This window comes from Tenrec ecaudatus, chromosome 5 (assembly GCF_050624435.1).
Source record: "Tenrec ecaudatus isolate mTenEca1 chromosome 5, mTenEca1.hap1, whole genome shotgun sequence".
Taxonomy (NCBI): domain Eukaryota; kingdom Metazoa; phylum Chordata; class Mammalia; order Afrosoricida; family Tenrecidae; genus Tenrec; species Tenrec ecaudatus.
In genome coordinates this window covers 177,336,450-177,357,791 of record NC_134534.1, presented here as the reverse complement: position 1 = coordinate 177,357,791, position 21,342 = coordinate 177,336,450, and the positions used below count along the sequence as shown (strand labels likewise).

Below are 21,342 nucleotides of genomic sequence, written 5' to 3'. Positions count from 1 at the left end.
GCTCCTGGTCACTCCATGTGCAATAGAATGAAACGCTGCTTGGCCCTCAACCCCTGGTATGGGCCATCCGTGACTGTAATCATTGGCATTTTCAGCGCCTTCCCACTCAGGGGGTGCTCATCCTCCAGGACTACATCACACAATAGTCTGTTGTGATCCATAGGGCTTTCATCAGCTAATTTTCAGAAGTCGATCACTAGGCCTTTCTTTCTAGCCTATCTTAGTCTGGAAGCTCTGTAGATAATCTGCTACCACTGAGTGGCCCTGTTGGAATTTAAACCACCAGTGAGTGACACAGCTTCCAATATCAAAGCAACAAGCAAGCTACCATAATAGGACAAACTGACAGATGAGTGATGGAAGGAAGTATTACTGATAGCTAAATGAAACCATTATTATGATAAACTTTAATAGTTATTTGCTTCCATGGTAAACAAATTATTTTCCCTTTTTTTCTCCCAGGTCTTCTAAATACTGCAACTCAAGGCTGTTCAAGTACTGTAGTGCGTAATATTTTATTCTACGGCCCTCTTTTAGCCCCTCCCCTGCTTAAAGCTTGTGTCAGTCCTTTCCCCTTCCTTTTACCTTAGTCAGTAACCTGATTGAGTTCTTCACACATTCGTTGGCCTGTCACCTTTCTGACCCATTCCCTGACACAGAATAGTAAGGTAGGTCCTAATGCAGAAAAGCTGTGAGGCCTGGTGCCTATCTCACGGGCCCAACAAAAACAGTCCTGAGGAAGCAGTCCAAGAAAGTAATTTCATACCAACTCATAAGAATTGCTGAAAAGTGTTAACAGTGCAAGCAGGCCATGCTATTAACTAGAGCCAGTGGTAGGTAGTCTCTATCCACAGAAGGCGCTCTGAGTCGACTGTACTCAACGCAGTGAGTCTGAGTATACACAGAGCGTGGGTAAATGTGAGTTGACAGACACAACAGTGAACATCCCTGGGTAACAGGAACCAACACACAAAAGTAATGTGAGTGTCCAGGCAAGAAGTCTATCAAGGAAAAAGCATGTGCCAAAAAGAGGCAAAAGATGAATTCCCCCTTCACGATGCCTACAACCTCTTCAGTTACCTTTTCTGTTACACCCTCACAAAGCATGCTGTCCTCCAGACTTACTACTCAGTTCACACACAGATCTCTCTCCCACAAGGGGACTTCAAAAAGTCTGTGTATCATTTCATTCCATTCTTCCATGAACTCTTAGAAGCCCCCTCATACTACACAACCCCAAGATTACTTGCTTGACCTTTCTTCTAGGACATTATCACTTTTAAGGTGGGAATGTTGGTAGTTTACCTAGTCATCTTAGGTATCTATTACAGCACTTGGCAACATGGTCCTGCATAGAAATTACTTTACATAATGAAGTGATCAGGCAACCAATACACTAAAATTCCTTACTTCTTTTTTATAACATACATCTCCTAGGGGAATCTTTCCTAACTCCATTGCCTCAATAAAACCAAAATCTTTCAAGGAACTGATTAAAAGGATCCACATGTGACCTCCTCCCTGGGAGATGGACGGCAGAGAAGGTGGAGAAGGGAGACTCTGGATAGGGCAAGATATGACAAAATAACAATCTGTGGATTATCAAGGGCTCATGAGGGAGGGGGGATCGGGAAGGGAGGGGGGAAAAAGGAGGACCTGATGCAGAGGGCTTAAGTGGAAAGCAAATGCTTTGAAAGTGATTAGGGAAAAGAATGTACGGATGTGCTTTATACAATTGATGTATGTATATGTGTGGATTGAGATAAGAGTTGTATGAGCCCCCCCCCAAAAAAAAGAGTTGTATGAGCCCCTAAGAAAATGTCAAAAAAGGAAAGAAAAAAAAAGAAGAAAATGATTAGGGCAAAGAATGGATAGATATGCTTTATACAATTGATGTATGTATATGCATGGATTGTGATAAGAGTTGTATGAGCCCCTAATAAAATGTTTAAAAAAAAATCTTTCTCAAATATCCACTGCTCTCCCCTGAGCTACAAACGTATTTTGAACCACCCACTAGCAAGGAAACCTTGAACTTATTATGTTCCCTATTTAATCAATTCCTGTAACATACTGCCCACCACACCCGCCACCATAGTCACCAAATGGCACCATAAGGAACTCAATCACAAATCATCCTGTGCATCATATGGGTTACAAAGTTCTACAAATTCTCCCAGCTCATGAGAGTTCCTTTGTCTCCTGCCCCAAGATGACTACCTTAGTCCAGGTCATCCTCTTACACTGAATGATTAAAATAATTTCTTAGTCAGCCACCCCCATTTCTTTACCTTGTCTAATTAATCCTCCAAAGACCAAAAGGGCAGCATTTACCCAAGGACAAAGCACAGAGGATTAGAGGATTGGGGGAAAAAAGAAATAAGAAATCCAGAGAGGAATTAGGGTAAGTGGTGGTACATTGAGGGGACTGCACTGGATGAGTTTAAACAAACTGTGTATGAAATGATGGCTATGAAAGTGATCATCTGTTCTGTAAACCATCCAATTCACAACGAAAATTTTTTCTAAATAATTTGGCCCATGTTTAGATTGCATAAAATTGACATTTAAAAAGTAGAAATATATATATGTATGTATGCATGTGTGTGTGTATGTATGTATATATGTATATCTGCATTATCCCAAACATTCCTAAAAGTTTGGAATTAAATGTAATTAAAAATTCAGTTCTTCAATTTCAATATGCATGCATGGCTAGTGGCTACTTTATAGGCTAGCACAGATTTACAGAATGTGTGCTCACCTCTGCCACTGTGACCTGTGACTCTGCTGTCTTTCCCACAAAACTAAAGGCCCCTGAAGAGCTAGGGGCCGAAACAAATGGAAGAGCTCCTCTCGAGTCCTACTTAAGACTCTGCTGCTTCTAATTTTCTCCGTAACTACCTTACAAATCCACAGAATATTTTTTTTGAAAAACATAAACATGAAGGGGCAGCTTCTGAACACAGATATTTATAAACGGAACCTTACTATTGTGCACTAAAAGTATTCCTCCAGATATGTTCGTCCTTGTTGACCAGTGAAGCAAACATAACTCTTCAATAGAACATTATGTTGAGACAGCAAAAGTCAGTAACTTGGTTACTATCATCATGCTGACGAAGCAGCCTCAGAGGCCTGGCACACTGCCATTCATTCTTACAAGTATCCCTCCCTAAGGGCATGAATGATAATTCTCTGATGAACATTCATAGGATGACGAAAGATATGGTCACTGAATTTTCCAGGTGGTAAAAAGTTAGTGGTACGATTAAAATCGAAAAGGCACAAAGCTAATTAATTAATCCAGAGTACATATTTAAAAGGTTGCCATTATCCTTTTTTCTGCCATTTTCTAATCAATTATTTTGTTTCAAAAATAAGATTTCTAACAAATTCTGAAAATTTTAATTACCTAAAGAATTTATCCATTACATTATCCCTTCAAATAAACATAATCAAATAAACGGGTTTCTAACTTACCAATTGGGCCAATTCATGCACACAGCTGCTCAGATATTTATTGAATAAACTCCAAACTTGTGGTTACAAATTTTAATGTTTTTAAATCATTTTATTGGGGGTTCTTGCAGCTCTTATAAACATGCCACACATCAACTGTATTAAGCATATGTGTACATATGTTGCCATCATTATTTTCTAAACATGTACTTTCTACGTGAACCTTCGGTATCAACTCCTTTTTCCCCTCCCTCCCCCGCTCCGATCCCCGTGACAGCTAGAAGTTTAAAGCATTATTTTCTTACAGTGACCTTGAAAAGCATAACAGAATAAAAAGAGAGATGTTTTTCAATCATTTCAATGTCTACTTTATATCAAAACAAGAAACTGTTAAGCCCTACATGTCTAAACAAAAGGTAATCAAAATAAGTATTCAGATACATACTACAAACATGTAAAAATTTTAAAGTATACACAAACTTTGCAGTTACACATACACACCTACTTTGCATGAAAAAGCAAAGATCACATGTAAGCCTTCATATTATTTCTGAAGGAGCCCAGGTGGCACAGTGGGTAAATTCTTGACTGACCACTCAAAGACTGGAGGTTTCAACCTACACCCTAGTGCCCTATGGGGAAGCTCTACTCGGTGCTATAGTCACTAGGAGTCAAAATCAGACGAGAAAGCACACAAGAAAATTTCTGAGTTACAGAACTGTGGCTGGTTTTATTTTATTTGTATTTTCTAAGTTTTCTACAAGACATCTTTTGAAATGAGATTAAAGGGAAAAAATAAGCATTAGTGGAAGAGAAAAAGCCCTTTGTTTTATTCCATGCAACAATCCTAGAGTGATCTTTAGGCAATTCTTTTCTGTAGGTTATAAAGGCAGAAAACGCTTTGAGAACCTAAAGAGGTTCGAGTTTACCCAGAAAGCCAAAGAGAATGGGTTCCTTCCATGGATATTTTGGATTTTACTCCATTCAAAAATGTAGTTCTGGAGCTCAGAACTCTAATGCCCAAAACAAGTCACAAAGACTTCCTATCATGAAAGTCATGAAGAAGAAAGGTTAGGTTAGGCTAAGGTAGAGTATGGTAGGTTGGGCTAGGTTGGATAAGATTATTCTAGATGATCAAAAATCTAGCATCTCTTTGAGCAGTTTATCCTAAAATTTTATCAACTGAAACCTTTCTAGAAACCAGGAGCCCAGGTGGCATAGCTGCTAACCAGAAGGTCAGAAGTTCAAAACCACAGGCGAATGATGAAGATTTGTGGTCCTAAAGGAGCCCAAGAGGTGGTGGGTTACTGATTGGGTTGCTAGCCTCACGATTTGCAGTCTTGGAAACCCTCAGGAACAGTTCACTCTGACCCATAAGTTTGCTATGAATCACAATTGACTCAATCGTAATGAGTTTGGTTTTCTGGAGGCTAAACATCAAGTACTTATTCTGACACTAAAACTTACCTTCACATCTAAAGGTTATCATCCAACCTTTCTAAATCTTACATCGATAATAAAGCCTCTCATCCCAAATGGAGAAAAGAGTATCTAAAGAAAGTTCTGTATCTCCTCCTATATCACCATCCCAAGAAAGAAAAACAAAGATTCTACTTTCATTTCAAAGTGCAGGAAGCAGGTCCGTCTAATAAATATACACTAGTTCTACAACGATTAGTGTCAGTCATAATTGCAGTTTGTTTTCCCAGGTTCTTAGCCTCCCTTTTAGAGACCTTCCAACTTCTCTTCCTCATCAAAATCAGCTCAGTTCATAATTTTAGAAAAAGAGTCTCCAAAACAAAAGATACACTATCCGTTGGTCAAATTTAATTATGGATTCAGTTTCTGATCCTTATCTAAAGACTTAAGATTATTTTATCCTGTTGTAAGGGTCACTTGAGACACACATGGGCCCCTTTGGACCCAAATATGCTTGCCCTTTCCACCAAGCATCATAACAGTAACAGGAAAGATAAAAAGGTTTTCGTTGAGACTTCAAAAGTCTCTGCACATATATACATGTGTGTGTATATAAGCAGACACACACATATATATATATGTACATGAATCAGATGAAGGAGAACATCTGTGGCAAGTATTTATATTTGGTTCCGATATACTAACTTCTTGTCTGGTGTGTCCTTTTGGGATAGACTGTTGGTCTTCAGAATGAGACATACTGAAAGTGGTAGAAAGATGCCTGTTTCCTTTTAATAGAATAAAGCACTGCCCATAGGAAGGAACTAGTCTGGTTATCACAACTCGGTTTCAGATTTCCTGTCTCCGTGTTCTCTTTTAGTGCCTATCAATAAAAATCACACACATGACTCTAGTAATACAGCAGGGCCAGCCATTACCGTAAGAGTAGCTAAAGCGCCTTTCTAATTATATGTAGTTACTGAAGGAGCCGAGATCTGTTCATTCCCATTTGTCTTGAAATATGAACTTAAAAGCTTAAAAGATCGTATTCCTTCCCACTTGTCCGTCTAAAGAATGTGACTACAAAGTTAATGTAACTGATGAACAAGTAGATTATTTTTCTCTAGAACTCATTGAAATTGCATGAACAAAACTGACAATGCATAAAATTACTCTAAAAGAAAAATGAAGTAAATTACTTTTCTAATAAAGTTATAACTCCTATGCATATGTTCTACTGACGTGAGCATTTAGTAGCACCATCCATCTTCCCACCATAAGCATGATAAATCAGTTTAAAGAAACTCAGGCTTATTTAAGGAAGGTACTTAGCATATAAACTAACAAACAAAACCTCACTGCCACTGAGTTGATTGCCACTCACAGACCCTACAGGACAGAATGGAAATGCTCCCTAGGGTTTCCAAAGGCTGGAAATCTTGACAGAAGTGGACTGCCCTGTCCTCCCTTGGGGCAGCCAATGGATTCAAAAACCCTGCAGGCCAATACCTAACCTACTGTAACCCCAGGAATCCTAATTTAGCCTATAATTAATCAAATACTAATCCTGCATCTTTCTGATTAGAAACCCACCGCCATCCATTTAACCATGTTGTTTGCAGCCCAATGCCTAACCCACAGAAGAACGACAAATTAAACTCCAGAGGCTATTATATACTCTTCTTCAAATTATAAAATTCATGATAAAAGACAAAAATTAAATCTATCATCTTTATTAGAAAATAAGAGTATAGGAATAAAAAGAAAAGTAAAACTTACCCAGGAGCCACTACTCAAAACAGTACCTACTGATGCTTTGAGTGGAATTAGAGTCATAACACGGGAAGGTTTGGAATTTTTGGAATTTCTAACTTCCAAACATATGCATAAGGAGTTTCTTATTGAAACTCCTTAACGACCTTTGATACACAAACACACACACACACACACACACACACACACACACACACACACAGCCCTGAACATTCATACCAGCTGGTGAACTTCTTGAGAAATCACATAATGGAACAGCAAAAGCTCTGTTTGAAAAGCTTCAGAACTAGTCTGTAGGCGACAGTCTGTCTGAAATTTTGTATTTGAATCTTATTGTATATTACATTTATTAATATTAGACAGTGAAAACTAAAAATGCTGAGAGATGAAATGGACACATTCATGCCCAAATGTTCAAATCTTTAGCCTCATATATTTAATGAAGTTAAAGTATTCAACTGTGAAGGCAATGAACTAAAGAGCAAAACAGAACGCTAGAGAAACAGCGAGACACGGTGCCTAAATTTCAAACCTGTCACACTTCTAGCTCTCTGAGAAAAGCCCTTGCCATAGCACTAAAACTACTCTTATTATCTTCTTTACATTTTCAGGAATGACTGTGACTTCTTAATTTCTGTGTTTCTAAGGCTATAAATCAATATAGGAGCATACTACCTCATTTTTCTTCCATGGAGCAGTTGGTGGGTTTGAACTTCTGACTTTTGTGATCAGCAGCCAAACAGTAACCCACTATGCCACTGGAGTACTACGGTATAAACAAGCTTCAAAATGTCCTTTTTGATAGCTGCATAGTAGTCCAACAATTGGCTAAGTGAGTTAACACTCCTGGGCATCGTCATAGTATCCTGTAGTTCTACCAAACAAAATTTCAAATGGATTTATTAACATGACCTTGAACAGCTCTCTCTACCCTAAAACCCTAATTTAAACTTTCTCAGGCTACATAATCAACTTATAAATGAGCTATTAAAAAGGTTGCAGCTTTCTCTATATATCCTTGTAATACAGGGATCTGTGGTTCACATCTGGACTGCTGTTTCTACAAATAAAATTTTACCAAAACACAAATCATCTTATTTCCATATGGCTATTTTCAGGCTGCAATGAAAGAGTTAAATCCTTAAAAATAAAAAGCAAGCAAAGTATTAATGATATAGCTAGTATTTTACTAAAACGTTTGTCAACTCTGTCCTTCAAAATGCCCTTCACATTTTAAACTAGGTTTGAATAAATCAAATACCCCAAAATTAGGTGATGATGTATTTTTACTGTATCATTCCAAAATAACTACCTAAAATAGTTACAAAATGTAGATCCCTTCAACAGTTACTTGTCTCTTCTATAACCACAAAAAGAATGAAATCGTCAGTAAAAATTGAACAATTTAGGTCAAAGTGTCACTTTTACCAGGGTAATTCAAAAAAATACTGATACAAAATGACAGAAATTTTTATTACACCAACATTTCAAAGCATGAAGTTACTGTTTCTTGACAGACACTACAGTTAGGTCTATACACTTGTGAAGGAAGTGTTTCCAGTTCTCTGACCCTTCCCCAAAAATTCTACACTCTAGACTTACACCACACCCAAAAGGCACCATGGCAGCTCGGAGAGTCTCAAACATCTGTAGTGTCCCACTAAAATATTCTTGGAGTTGGGGAAGCAAAAGATGTCGCAGCGGCATGATCAGGACTCACCAACACAGCTTTCCATTTCCTTCAAACTTCTTCCTAAGAGGTCCTGTGATCACCTGTGTCCTTCAAGGAGATCTATCAAGATGACCTTTTGCAATTTAAAAACACAGCGGCCATTACCTTCTGAATTGACCACTCTTGGATTTAATTAGCCCAATAGATGACCTAGGGAATGATTGCTTTGACTGAATTTTTGAGGCACCCCAAGCAGACAAAGACAAGTGTATACTGAGAGAACTTGTCTTCAGTCATCCACTGATTGCAAGAAATGTTTAAACACATTTTGTTTAGAAGATACCTATGCCTGCATGAACTGAGACTAGTAGCAATACCTTTCTTACTGATACTCAAATGTGAAAAGTGAGCTTCAACTGATATCTTAATATCTATTAACTTTTGATTATTGTTTTAGAACCTATCAAAAAGTTAAAAATATATTCTTAATCTTGTTTAACTATAAGCATAAGTAATTATCACAAAGACCTTTAGCAGTTCTCTTGAAGAACAGAAATTTTTATTTTAAAAGAGAGCTAAAAGTACCTGACCCACATCAAATAGACATAAATATTGAATGCAGACTTTATAGTCTGCTTTTATATGTGTTCCTTTTACCTTATCTAACTTATTTTTAACCATGGCCTACTTCTGACCTCAAATCTTACATCATCCTGGTCATTGCCTCATCCTCCGAACTGCTTGCACTGACAAATCATCTAACATGCTCACACTTGACCAGATAGATAGTTGAATGGGTGCCAATGTAAACTACCAAGCTGATTGTAATGTGGCAGTTTTTAAATCGGATAAATCCCATCACTGATATCTTCACTGCTTATACTACCATAATCCTATTGGAATATCCCAATAAACATTTATTTAACTCAAAATGGATGAAATATCTAAATGGTAAAGCTAAAACTATGAAGTTCCTAGGAGATAACAGAGACAGTACAATTAAAAATGAGCAGAAGACATGAATAGACACTTCATCACAAAGGCTATTAGGCAGCTAACAAACCACATGAAAAGCTGCTCAGGACCACCCAAAGCCCACGCGTAGACCACTGGGCATCCTCTTACAGAAGGGTCTCAGGGAAGAGACGAGCCAGTCAGGGTGCAGTGTAGCAATGATGAAACATACAACTTTCCTCTAGTTCCTAAATGCTTCCTCCCCTTCTTCCCATGCTCACATCTCCCCGTCACTATCAAGATCCCAATTCTATCTTGCAAGTCTGGCTAGACCAGAGGATGTACACTGGTATAGATAAGAAAACTGGAAACACGGGGAATCCAGGGTGGATGATCCCTTCAGTACCAGTGGTGTGAGTGGCAATACTGGGAGGGTAAAGCGAAGGTGGGTTGGAAAGGGGGAACCAATTAAAAGATCTACATGTGACCTCTTCCCTGGGGGATGGAAAACAGAAAAGTGGGTGACATCAGACACAGCGAGATATGACAAAATAATAATTTATAAATTATCAAGGGTTCATGAGGGCGGGGGGAGCGGGGAGGGAGGGGAAAAATGAGAACCTGTTGCCAGGGGCTTAAGTGGAGAGCAAATGCTTTGAGAATGATGAGGGCAATGAATGTACAAATGTGCTTACACAATCGATGTATGTATGGATTGTGATAAGAGTTGTATGAGCACCTAATAAAACAATTTTTTTTTAAGTTGCTCAGGACCGAAAAAAAAAAAAAAAAGTTGCTCAGGATGAAAGTTGTTGAACAGCAACAACAACAGAAACAAAGTCATTGCCATCAAGTCGATACCATGTCACAGTGACCGGAAAGGGCAGGGAAGACTGCCCCTGTGGGTTTCCTACACCATAACTCCTTATGGGAACAGAAAGTCTAGTCTGCTGTAGAACAGTTGGTGATCTCTAACTGTTTATGGTGCAGTTAACCAACTATGCCACCACTGCAAATCAAACCTGCAATGAGATACTATCCCCTGCACCTCAAAAATACGGCACTGATTTTTTTTAAAAAAAAAAGTTGTAAACACACAGAAAGCAATGTTCTTTGATGGTTATCAGAGATGAGAAAAGGAAAGGAGGGTCACTTTCCAGATAGTAAACACATTATTTTTTGATGATTGGAAAGATAATATTCAATCTGAAAGAATTCTATACAACTAGTCCATGAAAAATAATATTTTAAAAGTCCATAAAAATAAAGGGAAATTTTGGCAACTGCTATATTACACAGTTTAGCAGCAACAGTAATAACCCAAAATATGTGTATGATGATGTGACAGTCACATAATCTTCTGTCAACTTCAACAAAGGAGTGGAGTCTAGCCTGTCAATCAGGTCGCAGCTTGATGACCTCAATTGGAGGCCAATGGAGATAAATAGCTCACTGGAGGCCAGACACAGTGTCTTGGCCTTCCCTTTCCTGCTGTTGAGACACTCAGAGAGCTGGAGAAGACTCGGGGAGACCTGAGCCAGCATTAGGATGCTTCCACTGCCACGGGAGTCACAAGACCTTCTCCCCAGTGACCTATGATCTTCCCGAATTCAGCATCACTGCATGTGCGGCACAGGTCTACAAAGGAATTTATGAACTAGTATCGGACATGGGGGCTAATATCGGACTTATGAACTTGATCTTTTTCTTTTACTTCACTTACCCGAGGAGTTTAGTTGTACATCCAGGAGGAAGTTGCCAAACCAACATAGAAAAGTACGTCTCTTTGGTTCCAAAGTTCAGGCTATTACCCACTACCTACATTGTCCCTACCAAAGAAAAGTGTTAATCATGATTCCTTAGAATTGTCTTTTTTTTAGAATAAATTTGTTTACTCTGTGAAAAGTATCTTTAAATTTTATAATTCACACACATTCTCTCTTCCAAATGTTACAATCAGAGGCACACTTACTGGGCAATATTATAGTAGTTTCATTTTACTTTACCTACTTCTTTTTGTAAGTTATTTTAGAAGATGGTTCTGTCCTTTACTAAAACGTGACTGATACAACCTAGGTAATCAATATATGTCCATTAAGAAATTAAACATTACTCTGAAAAAATAAGCAAACATATATTACTGTATATACTCGCATATTAGCTGAGTTTTTCCGCACATTTTTAATGCAGTTCTTATGGTAAAATTAAGTGCCTCGGCTGCTATTCAGGTCGGCTTATACTCGAGTATATATGGTACTCTGATTTCTGTGAGCCTAGCAACCCAGTCCAGACATTAAATACTCCTTCCTACCATCCTAGTAAGAACATTCTCACTACTCAAACAAATGTTCAGAACATAAAAATGTTCTACTTTATGGCTTGGAAATACACTTACGATAGGTATCTCAACGACACACCAAAACCCAAGCTCAAATTAAAATTCATTATGATTCTTCCATACTATGAAATAAAAACAAACCAATTTCTTCATTAAAAATATATAACTTCAAAATATAATTTGGAGTAGGACACCAGACTTTTGTCTGCTCCCACCAGGGGCAGACCTCCTTCCAACAGCAGCAACTAGAGTTCCTCAAAGAGGCAGGGAACAGATAACTCCTCCCCGACTATGACTCATTCAGCTCGGTAAATATGAATTTTAACCATAGCAAGGTCATGGTCTTCATTTGTACAGAAGCTACTAGATATAAAGATAAAGAAGAGAAGATGTGTGCTCTCGATCTTAAACAACCTTTTAGAATGGAGTCAAGTTTTAGAGAGTAGATTCTGCCACGGCATGAACATGGCTGCATCCACAGGACTTGACGGCATGAACTATTAAATACTCTTAGGAGTTACAACAGAAGCAAGTATTTCAAGCACAGATAGTAAGGAAGCAAGTTTTTTGTCTATATGTTTTTATTAGATGAAGAAAACAGCTACATTTAAAATCTATACTAATCAGAGCCTATCTAACCAAAACTATTAGATGAAATTTTTCAGTATTTGCATTTTAGGAGAATTAAGTAAAGGTACCTGACATTTTAATTGTATTTCTGTAAAAGTTACATTAAGTGTCCTAAAAGCATTATAAATGAACAAATATAACACTATAAAGAAAAATAATAAAAAGATGGCTACAAGTCTCATTCTCAAAGCAAAGTTTCATATGCGCCCTTTACTGATAGATACTGAGAAGGAACTAAAGCACACTAAAATTATGAATTTAAAAAATGGAGTCAGAAACTACGACTTCGTATTGTGTCTAGCATATAAAAAGCCTTGAATAAACAGTGAATAAAAAATAGAAATCCCTGTCCAATTGAAAGAAATTCAATAAAGCAAATCACCATATACCCCAGGAAAAGCATTTTTACTGTTCAAGAAAGTTATTTCTTTAAGTCATATTAATTGTGAATCACTGCAATCCTTAAATCTTATTTAAGTACAACAGGCTAGAGAAGATAAAAGAGGCACTGTGTTAATTCATCTTATATCAAAATATTGAAAATACTGAAAAACATTTCTATCATTAAAGAAGATCTCACACTACTACATATGATGCGTAAGAAAAGAAAAAAGCCAATATAAAAGGCTGACTTTGAAAGAACAATTCCATTTTCTAACTTTAGTATGAAAAGCATTTTAAGCAGTGGTTCTCAACCTTCCTCCTACCGTGACCCTTTAATACAGTTCTTCGCATTGTGCTGACCCTCCAACCATAAAATTATTTTTGTTGCTACTTCATAACTATAATTTTACTACTGTTACAAATCGGGCAACCCCTGTGAAAGGGTCGTTTGACCCCCCAAAGGGGTCGCAACCCCACAGGCTGAGAACTGCTGATGTAAAGGAACTCTGGTGGTGGAGTGGGTTACATGTTGGGCTGCTAACCAAGAGGTGTGCAGTTTGAAACCATGCTACTCCCAGAGAGAAAGATGAGGCTTCCTGTTCCCATAAAAATTTACAGCCTCAGAAACCCAAATGGGCAGTTCTACTATGGGGGGGATGTTGAGGGGGGACATGGAGGGGGTTGACCCAAAACTACAAGAAATCTTTCCTGTCTCTTTTCTACCATTCTATTAGTGGCATGTCCTTCACTTCTCCTTTTACTGTTACACAGACACAATTCAAAATTTTGTGTTTTCACATTCTTGTTGAAAATGTGACTAAAAGAAATTTCAAAATAAGTATGAACTATTTCTGAAAAGGCAATTAATTTTCTAATACTAGAATATCATACTTCAAAACTATAGCTTATATTTATACAAGAGATTAAATGTAATTATGTCCATTATTTAAAGACCACTGAGTATATGTTTACCAAATATTAAAATAATAAATAATTCATATATGCCAGCTGCCTTGGTAATTGAAAAAAAATTGTCATTTGATCATATGAAGAGGCAACAAAAAGTTTCTGGGAAAATTCCACTATCTTTTAATTTCATTTTTCCATGAACTTTCTAAAGCTCCCTCAGGTTTAGAGCAATCTAAGCAATTTTTAAATGTTTTGTCAAAAATAAAAAATCATCATCAAGCACCAAAACACTATACCAATTTCATGAAGGCATTAGATTCTAGAGATCAATCTTGCACAGCTTCAAACAAATACCACTTTCATCTAAGTAAATGCAGGTCCTTTCAATACTAAAAGAACAATTAGCAAATTTTAAGATAACAGGACTCCTTTGCACTCTTAACAGGTATTGAAGACCCCTAAAAATGTTTCTATATTTGTATTTATCCATATTTATATAACTGAAAACTAGGAAAATTTAAATTCATTTATTAATTTCCTTGAAAATAACAATATCCACACAACTATCAACTGATTTTTGACAAAAGTGCTTCATAACTTCATTGAGTGGAGAAAGAAAACTCTCTTGAACAAATGGTTTTGAAAAATTAGACTAACACATGAAGAAAAATGAAACAAAATCCACTCCTGACACCACACACAAAAACTAATTCAAAATGAACTAAAGACCCAAATGGGAAGGGGCTGGGGGAATTAATAAATAAATTCTTGAAGAAATTGCAGAGGTTAAGGCTGTCAAAACTACTTTTTAACAGTCAATTATTGGATATTAAGAGCATGAACAACAAGACAAAATTACATAGTGGATATAATAAAAATTAAATACTTTTGGTCATCAAAAATTAGACTAAGTACAAACAAAATATTATCACAGAAAAATACACATAAAACCTTGACAACACCAAGTCCTGAGGATGATACTCCTGCTCAGAGCAGCTAATGCACAAAGAGGACCACAGGGCCAGTCCCACCACTAGACTCTACGTCCCTCCCTGACCCATAGAGCTATGGAGGACAACAGTGGAGACACAGTGCTGGAATTATGCCCGATCTGACCCCAGGATGAAACAGGGCATACACAGAGCAGCAAAGAGAGCAAAGCAATGAAGTCCCAAAGGAATACCAAAAATAAGACTCTGGGGCCAGGGCATGGCACCCCATCAGAACTGACCAGAAAACACTCCGAAATAAGCAGACCTGGAACTATTTATAGGCTGTTCTTTGTTTGTTGTCATTAGTTTTTATTGTTGTTTAGTTTTCTTTTATTACTTTGTTTTCCTGTCTTGCTGTTGTGCATATTATTATCTCTGCATGTCTATCTAGATAAGATCCGTGGGATAAACAATCCAGAGGAGAAAACAACAGACCGACAGTTGAGGAGGGGGACACACGAGGGGGAGGGAGGGGAGGCGGAGGAAAGGAAGGAAGGTTTCAACCAACCCAGGGACATGGTAGCAACAAGTGATCTAAAATCTATGGCAAGGAGGGCCTCGAATGCCTGGTGGGAATTGATCAAAGGCAATGTAGCTGAAAGGAATTACTGAAACCCAAATGAAGGCCGAGAACATGATAGTGGGACAAGAGAAAAGTAAAAGGAAATACAGGAAAGAGCTAGGAGACAAAGGGCATTTATAGAGGTCTAAATAAAGTCATTTACATATGTAAATATATTTATATATGAGGATGGGGAAATAGATCTATGTGCATAGATTTATAGGTTAATATTAAGGTAGGAGACGGACATTGGGCCTCCACACAAGTACTCCCTCAATGAAAGAAAACTTTGTTCTAATAACCCGGCATTCTGTGATGCTTACCTTCCCAACAAGATTGCTGAAGACAAAATGGGTGCATAAACAAATGTAGTGAAGAAAGTTGATGGTGGCCGGCTATCAAAAGATAAAGCGTCTGGGGTCTTAATGCCTTGAAGATAAACAAGCGGCCATCTAGCTAAGAAGCAACAAATTCCACATGGAAGAAGCACACCAGTTTGTGTGATAATGAGGTGTCGATGGAATCAGGTCTCGGGCATCTAAGACCCAGAACAAAATACCATATCAATGTGAATGATGGGGAGTGCACATCTGTAGACAACTGGACATCCCATTACAGAAGAGTCACAAGGAAGAGATGAGCCAGTCAGGATGCAACATAGCACCAATGAAACATACAACTTTCCTCTAGTTTTTTTAATGCTTCCCCAACTATCGTGATCCCTATTCTACCTTACAAATCCAAGTAGACCAGCGCATGTACACTGCTATAGATAAGAGCTGGACACACAGGGAATCCAGGACAGATAAACACCTAAGGGTCAATAATGAGAGTAGCAATACCAGGAGGGTAAGGGGAAAGTGGGGGAGAAAAGGGGAACCAATCACAATGATCTACATATAACACCCTCCTAGGGGGGCAGACAAAGAAAAGTGGGTGAAGAGAGATATCACTCAGTGTAAGACATGAAAAAAATTTTATAAATTATCAAGGGTTCATCAGGGAGGGAGGACAGGAAAGTGGGGGAAATGAGATGATATCAAGGGCTCAAGTAGAAAGAAAATGTTTTGAAAATGATGATAGCAACATATGTACAAATGTGCTTGACACAATTTATGGATGTATGGCTTGTGATAATTGCTGTAAGAGCTCCCCAAAAAATTATTTTTTAAAAAACCTTGACAACTTAATAAAAAAGACAAATTACCCAACAAAAAATAGGCAAAGAAAATGAGTAGACATTTCACCAGACATTCAAACAGCTACCAAATATATGAAAAGATGATCAATGTCATTAGCAACCAAGGAAATTCAAATCAAAACCACAATGAGATACCATTTCACTCCCACTAGCAAGGCTAAGACTAAAAACAAGAAACAAAATAACAAATGTCGGCAAGGATGGGGGGCAGGATTGGAACCCTTACTCATGTTTGCTTGGAATGTAAAATAGTACAGCCATTGTGGAAACAATATGGCAGTTCTTCAAAAGACTAAAAACAGAACTATGATAAGACCCAGTAATTCCACCACTAAATACACACTCAAGGGATTTGAAAGCAGAAATTCAAACAGAATTAGGCTGCCAATGTTCACTGCAGACTACTGACAACTGGCAAAAGTTGGAAACAATCTAAATTCCCATCAGGCTGATACCCAAAATATGATACATATCTACAATGTACTACTCTGTCAGAAAGGAAAATAAAGTCTTTATACAAACATGGAGCTTGAAGACAGTTATGCTGTGAGGATTAAGACACCAAGACCATATTTTCCATCTACCGATCATTCCTTTCTTTCCAACTTTGATATTCCCATCACCAGTCATTAGTAATGAAGATGTATGTTTTATTTCAGTTTGAAGTTGGTAGAACTCTTCAACTTCTTCCATCACCAGGTTTGGTGGTTGAGGCATAAATCTGAATAACTGTTGTAAGAACTGGACTTCACGGTAGGTTTTTTTATCTTATCCTATCCCATTTAGCACTTTCCTTCAAGCTAGCCTTGAAAAGTTCTTTTTGATGATGAACAAAAAGGACACCACTCGTGAATTTGCCATTCCTGGCCAGGTAAATTATATAATTAAAGTCCATTTCACCTCAGTAATGCCTAGGATATCAATCTTCAACTTTCCATTTCATTTTTTGACATTTGACAGTTTTCCTAGATTTAGACTTCATACAGTCCATGTTGATTATTAAAGTATGTTTACATCTGTTTCCTCTCTTTTGAGATCCTTTTGATTCCCCACAGGGACAAACTATGATTCAATCTGGGCTGATGATGTTCAGTTTTCCTGGAACACAGTCATGCTGATTTCCATATTTTCTAAGGCTGTTTTCAGGCTACCATGGCACAGCTGAATACTTGCTACAGTAACCATATGGCTATCAAAATCTAAAATTTTAATGATGCGCTAATTTATTAAAAATATTCCCTAACTCCTACAGAAAATACCTCTCACATTTTAAGCTACATTTGATTATACCAAGTTCCCCCAAGTTAGATGAATATAAACTACACAGCATTCTTCCAAAATAATACTTCAAATACTTAGAAAATTTAGATTCCTACAAGGGCATATTTTCTTCTAATTCCACAAAATTGAGTAACAGGAAATAAAATTTTTTTTTAAGGAAATGAAATCTTAAAGCTTTGTGAAAATAGACAATTTAGACCCAAGGGTCAGTTTTACAAAAGTAAGTCAAAATATACTGCTACAAAATTACAGACATCTTTATTTGAAATATCAAAATGTGAAGCTGTTCTTTCTCAAAGTATCCTCCATGTGGAGCTATCCACAACCCTTCCTCAAAGAATTCTGTGCTTTTCAATCTACATCACCAAAGCTGCAGCTTCAGTATCGTGAAGAGACTCAACTTGTGTTAAAAGCAGTCTGACGGGGCACAGTCATGGCAGCAGGGTGAATGGGATAAACGTTTCCAATAAATTCTCTAGAAGAGCCATTGCTACAAAAAATAAACAGCTGCATGGTCGTGAAGGGAAAAAAAATCCTTGCATAACCTTCCTTGCCTTTTTCTCAACATAATTTTCTTAAAACATTTTCCTAAAAAGTCCTCTATAATGGGTTTTGAGAAAATCTATCAGGATTAACCTTATGAAGTCGGGGAAAAAAAAGTTGCCCAAAACTTCTGAGCTGATTTCTCTTATTTTGCATTTAACTGGTCCAGCACATCTCCTCTGGCCACTCTTTTGAAATGACTTTTTTTCCCCCAGGACACCCTAACAAGATATAAGAACAATGCCAGGATGGTGCAGGACCAGGCAGTGTTTCATTCTGTTGTACACAGGATCACTGTGTTTTGGAATCAACTTGACAGCACCTAATAAGATGGTAAGACTGAGGAAATATGTCTAGCCATCCAATAATCGCACAGACATATTTTAACACGTTTTGTTTAGAAGAAATCTGAGTGAGCATGAACTGGAATCCCCAGTAGCAATACTTTTTGACTCACTCTCATACTGTATCATCTAATATATATATATATGACAACAGGCCAACGCATAGAGACCAATGTTTATTAGTGCCACATGACAAAGACCAAGCAAGTGTTTCTATTGTGCATGGAGTTGGAACTGACTCAGTAGCAACTTCCACCACTAAACAAGGGGACAGAACAACAGACAAATCAGCAGTATTCAACCATGGACTAAAAAAAGGTATTAAAAGTCAAATACCTTTTGTAGAGAGCCTCTGTGACATCAATTGCTATGGCCTTAAAGCCCAATGTTACACCTTTCTTGAGTGTGCACCAAGCTACATTCATGATTCAGAATTCTGAGTTTGAGTAATGCAATGCCAGGTTTCAAAATTATTGTGATAAAATTACTTTATTCATTCTGATTCTAAGCCATCTGTCTGGCATTTACTAAAGCAATTGCTAAAGATATTCTATGCATACAGATGAGATTTTTTTGGAAACAAAAATGTAAAACTGTTTCCACATCTGTTGTTTTTGTTGATATGTCACCTAGATTAGCAAATTCTTGCCTGGATAGAAAACAGGATGAAAACACAGAACAGTTTTAATGTACACATTTTTCCTAATGACTCCATTAAGATTATGTGATCTTCTCAACCATATTTTCTATTGCGATACTATAACGTACATATTTATGTATATATAAATACATATGTATGAGAAATTCCCAATTCCAAGTCAACTGAAACTGTTACTTTCCTCACTAAATATAATCTAAGATTTTTTTCTAAATCATACACTTGAGCATTGATAAAAAGATTACTGCAGGAATTAGAAAGATGGAGCTTCCGTCGTATTACAAAGGGGAGGAAATTAGAATGAAAAGGAAAGTTAAATTGTTTTAAAACTTGACAATTTTTCCTAAATTTGGCTCTCTTACAGTCATGTTTTCATTGATTATAAAAAAAAATCCACTGATTTTGTCACTTTTGAGGAATTCACTAATGAAGAGATCACAGGGAAAAAAAGTACTTGATTTTTTACAACTAATTTCCTATTATGTGGAGATGATCAGTTTTACAGATTATTAGAACTCCTAATTCTTTCTTTCTGTCGGTTAGTACTTTTTGCTCAAACCAAAGACAGTCAAGAAAATGGTATGGAACTAGAATGTTCATCATTCCTTATAGCTATGCCTTAGGGAATGGTTTAAAGAACTAGAACTATGGATTAATAAGGGAAGAGTACAAACTAAGAGCTGTTTTATTATTTTATCTGAAGAGTTCAGATTAACACATATCTTTAATATTGGAAGAAATTATCGATGCATACAACAAACTCAATTTCAGATAAATCTACTATCTTGAGTAACTTAGTGCCAGTTCTGGTTTGATAGTTTTTTTCACTTTTATTTTCTAAAAATTAAGTCACTTGTTACTCCCACTTTGGCTGTCTCTAAACAACTCTCGTAAGTCACAAAACAACAAATTTTAAGAGACTGAAATAACGCAAAGTGTATTATCCAACCACAGTGAGATGGAACTAGAAATGAACAAAACTGGGAAATATGCGGCAATTAAGCATCAAATTATTAGTAAACCAATGAGTCAAAAAAGAAATCAAGAGAGAAATTTAAAAATACTGAGATGGCTGAAAATGAAAGTATGACATCCCCAAACTTAGGTGATTCAGCAAAGGCAGTACTCAGATGAAAATTTATACCTGTAAATACCTTATTGAAAAAGAACAAAAGTCTCACACATCCTAAAAATAACCTAAGTTTATAGCTGGAAGAATCTAAAGAGTCAACTAAGCCCAAAGCCACCAAAAGAAAATAACTATTAATAAAGTGTAATAAAGATTAGAACAGGTGTAAATGAAATAGAAAATAGAATCAACAAAGTCAAAAGTTAGTTCTTCGAACAGATTCTTTTCTATTTGCAGATGACATAATCTTACATACAGAAAATCTCAAAGAATTCTCAAGATAACTATTAAAGCTAATAAATGAAATCAGCAGACTGGCAGGGTACAATAACAACATACAAAAATCAACTGGGTTTATATACACCAGCAATGAGCACTCTGAAAAGTAAATTAAGATTTCTTTTTACAATAGCATCTAAAAGAGTAAGAATAACAAATATTTAGAAATATACTTAACCAGGGTATTAAAGATTTATACACAGAAACCATTGATAAAAGATATTAAGACCCCAAAAATAAATTTCAAAATTAAAAAGATATTAATACTCATACAAATGGAAAGAAGTCTGCGTTCCTAAACTAGAAGACTTAAGATGTCACTACTACCCAGAGAAATCTATAGATACTATCATTACCAAAATCCTAAGACTTTTCTTTGCAGAAATGGAAAAGTCAAGCTTTGAATCTATATGGTGTTTTAAGAGGCCCCTAATAGCCAAAAACAATCTTGAAAAAGAAAAAAGATAAAGTAGGAGGATTCCCACTTTCCAATTTCAAAATGTAATATAAGCCTACAACTATCTAAAAGGTCACCAATATTCAATACAATCATATGTTGATACTTAAAACCCTTAGGACACAAAAAGTATGCGTGGAGGTAAAAGTTTGTTATCTATGTCTTCTTAATATTCAAGTTTAGTAAATAAGAATTTCATGGTACAAAAGCTAACAATTAATATTCCAATGACATCTTCCTTCACAGACCCATTGTTTGTTCTATGCTGCCATAGAGCTGATTCTAACTCATGGTAACTTATCATTGTAACCTGGAAAACTTACTGAAAATAAATCAAAATGTGCCCAACAAAAAA

At 36.7% G+C, this 21,342-nt stretch overlaps 1 protein-coding gene across 5 annotated transcripts in view; it reads right to left on the bottom strand.

The window, feature by feature from the left end:
* ARHGAP12 (Rho GTPase activating protein 12) overlaps positions 1-21,342 on the bottom strand; it is a 139,372-nt gene that overhangs the window by 85,242 nt on the left and 32,788 nt on the right. The gene's annotated exons all lie outside the window — the stretch shown is intronic.